The following is a 3,247-nucleotide window of genomic DNA, read 5'->3' as shown; positions in this document are numbered from 1 at the left end:
TCTTCTTCTTCTTCTTCTTCTTCTTCTTCTTCTTCTTCTTCTTCTTTTTTCTAGGTTAGCTGAAGTTTCCAGCAGTTTATTCAAGGATTCAGAGGATTATACTCTTTGGTTCATGAATACCAAAAAAGATTGCTCTATTTTTATTTGAATGGCTGTTTAGTTGGGTATAAATTTTCTGAGGTTACACTTTCTTTCTTTGAGGACTTCATAGGAGGGTTTTAGGGTATTTGCTTTTTAGCTAGTTTCTAGTGTTGAATGTTGCTGTGGTAATAGCTGAAGTTATGCTTTCTCGTGCCCCTCTTTTATTCCCCATATGCATACAAGGAAATCCTATAATTTGCTGTTTAAGTCATGACACCTTTGAGAGTGAAAGGGGGCACACTAAATAATTATGCCTGGAAAACATGTAAACTGGCAGTTGGTCACCCTTGATATTTTTGTCTGCCTGCCTAAAAGAGTCTTTGTATTTGAAGACCAGGACCTTGTCTTGGTGTTGATTGTTCTCTGTAATGTTGTCCCCCTGGGATGCAGTGTTCCCTCTCAATGTATAAACTCAAGCCTTCTTTTATTTCTGGAAGCTTTTCTTTAATTATAACTTTAAAATACATTCTCTGTTTCTTCATTTTTGTTCTATTTGCTAGAGGCACCTGTTAATCATATACAGGATCTCTACTGCCCATCATTCATGTCTATCATGTTCTCTCTAACCACTCTTGACTCTTAGTGCACTTGTATGCTTGCTTTCTCACTCTTGTCCTTCTCTATATTCCTTCTAATGGGGCCTTAATTACAGATGGTTTTGGTTTTTTCTTTCACTTTTCATAAGCTGTGCTAGCTTATATCCCATTGCTTTCTATTGTGTTACTGAGCTATTCCATCTCTGCTATGAGTTATTGTTTTATAGAGAAATTACTTTGTTTATTATTATTATGATGATGATGATGATGATGATGATGATGAGCTTGATCAGAATTACTGTCAGCTCCATGAAAACTTTTTTACCTGGTGTGTATGCTTCACCTATAATTTGTCTTGCTTTTTCCCCCTCATTGTATATAGATATAAACCACATTTTGATAACTTTTTGATACTCATCTTTGATTGAGGTGAGATTTTCCTGGATCACCTATTTGCTAGATGTTTGAGAAGGGAAGTGTAAGACCTTGTACCAAGCTAGTAGGAGTTCTTATTTCAGACATGTGTGTGTTTATATGTGTGCACACGCTTCCATGAGAGAGAGAGGCGGTGGTCTTTTAGCTTTGATTTCTTGGGCAAACTAAATTAGCATTTATGCAATTGCTCCCAATGCATACTACTCTTTCTCACCAACTGACTGGTTCTTACATCTATGGCTTCTTTGGGTAATTCCCTCTTCAGTCTTGCCTACTGTCCATGCCAAATGGGGTCCACAGATATGCCTATAACCAGACTATATGTTTGTTCCAATTGTTTAAAAAACAGACTGTTGGTTTTGACCCTTTTTATCTCACCAGCCTTGTATGATATTAGCAGCTGAAGCATCCTTTCTCAGTCTCCACACATTCCTGCTTGATTTTCCCTGCCATTGCCATCCTTTCCGCAGAAACTGATTTGGGGTAACCAATCTTCCCAGTTTCCTCAAAGATGAAGTTCGTGCTTCTCTTTCTCATTTCCCCATTTTCCTTAGAGCGATTCTGAGTGGGAATTGATGAAAATGATCTTATGGCAGCATTTTAATCAGTGTCTTCATATTCTCTGCTTTGCACCATGGCAAGTCAAGGAGAGGCTGCTGCACAGTGCTGTGCCACCATTCTCCCTCTGACCTAGCAGATGGCCTTGATAAGCAGCTCCTGCAGCCCAGCTCAGTGGCTACTTCCTTCACTTTCTCCATTGGCTCCTGCAAATACAAATAATAAGATATTGGTAATTCCCAAAACTGTCAAAAGAGATTGTCCAACTGGAATTTGTTTCACTAAATAATACACACACAAAAATAAACCTGTGGTCTGACTCTTTGAAATATGTCATATCACTATGTCATATCAATTGTGCTTTTGGTTATTCTTCTAAAACCGATCCCACTCTGAACAGTAAAACTCAATTTTCCATAAATGTTATCTATAGAAGACAGTATGATAAAATGAAAATCACTAGGATTCAGAGATCTGAATTCAATTCAAATTCTATCACCTTTAGTTATGTAATCTTGAATAAATCACTGCATTAACTCTTAACCTTCTTAAATGCAAAATAACGATAACTATACATATATGTAGGTATATGCATATACATACTAGCATATATACATGTATAGCAGATACACACATATACATATATGCAGTTTTATTTGTCCTTGTTTTTGTAGTGATTTATATAAGATTCCATAACTAGAGATGCACATAGTAATATATACACACATGTGTACATTTATGCATATATGTATCATTATTATGATGAAATGAAAACACGTACATGTTAAGATTGTAAACTTGATGAGTGTTAAATTTTTGTTTTTGTCTGTTTACTTCACTGCTCTATTAGCACCTAGAATAGTGCTTGGCACAGTGCAGGCACTCAATAAAAAATCAACAGTAGATTGATATGTAAAATGCCTACACGTGATAGAGGCTCAGGAAATTCAACAGGAACAGCTCCAGCTTGGGCTTTCAGGTCCCACAGACTCAGGTTGCAGCCCAGCTCTCCCGCGTGCAGGGCAAGATGAACTGAGCACTGAGACTCGGAACTCACTGGTTCACCATCTTTGAAAGGGCAGCACCATTGGACTGAGTCCTGCCTTGCGGATCAGTTAACATCTTCCTCTCAAATGGTCCTGCGCTTCTCAGACAGGTGCCAAAAAGGGAAGCAGTCAGAGCAAGGTTCACTCCAGTCTGTTTTGGGGATAAAAGAGTGAACAGCAAAGGAAACATTATCTGGCCTTGGACACCCTTTGAACCAACAGTAAAAATTCGGGTAGAACAATAGGGCCCGTGCCAGGAAATAGTTCTCTAGCACTCTGCGTACTTGGGCGTGGTTCAGCCAAGAGAAGCCACAGTCCCAGTTCTTTGTAACAATAAAAAAGAGAAAAGGATGTGTCCCAATCGCCAGTCAATGTTTTCTTCCTTTAAGAGTTAAGGAAATTTCTTTGTCATAGACCAGAACATCTGGCATGTCGTGAACATGAGTTCTGAGGACAAAGTAAGCATTGTTTTCAATTCCAGAATTTTGCAAGTCCAAGAGTTTAAATCCATGAAAAATGGCTTTTAAGAGA

This window comes from Myotis brandtii, unplaced genomic scaffold, assembly GCF_000412655.1.
Source record: "Myotis brandtii unplaced genomic scaffold, ASM41265v1 scaffold94, whole genome shotgun sequence".
In the NCBI taxonomy this organism is placed as follows: domain Eukaryota; kingdom Metazoa; phylum Chordata; class Mammalia; order Chiroptera; family Vespertilionidae; genus Myotis; species Myotis brandtii.
The sequence above is the reverse complement of the archived record's forward strand: the minus strand, read 5'-3'. Positions refer to the sequence as shown.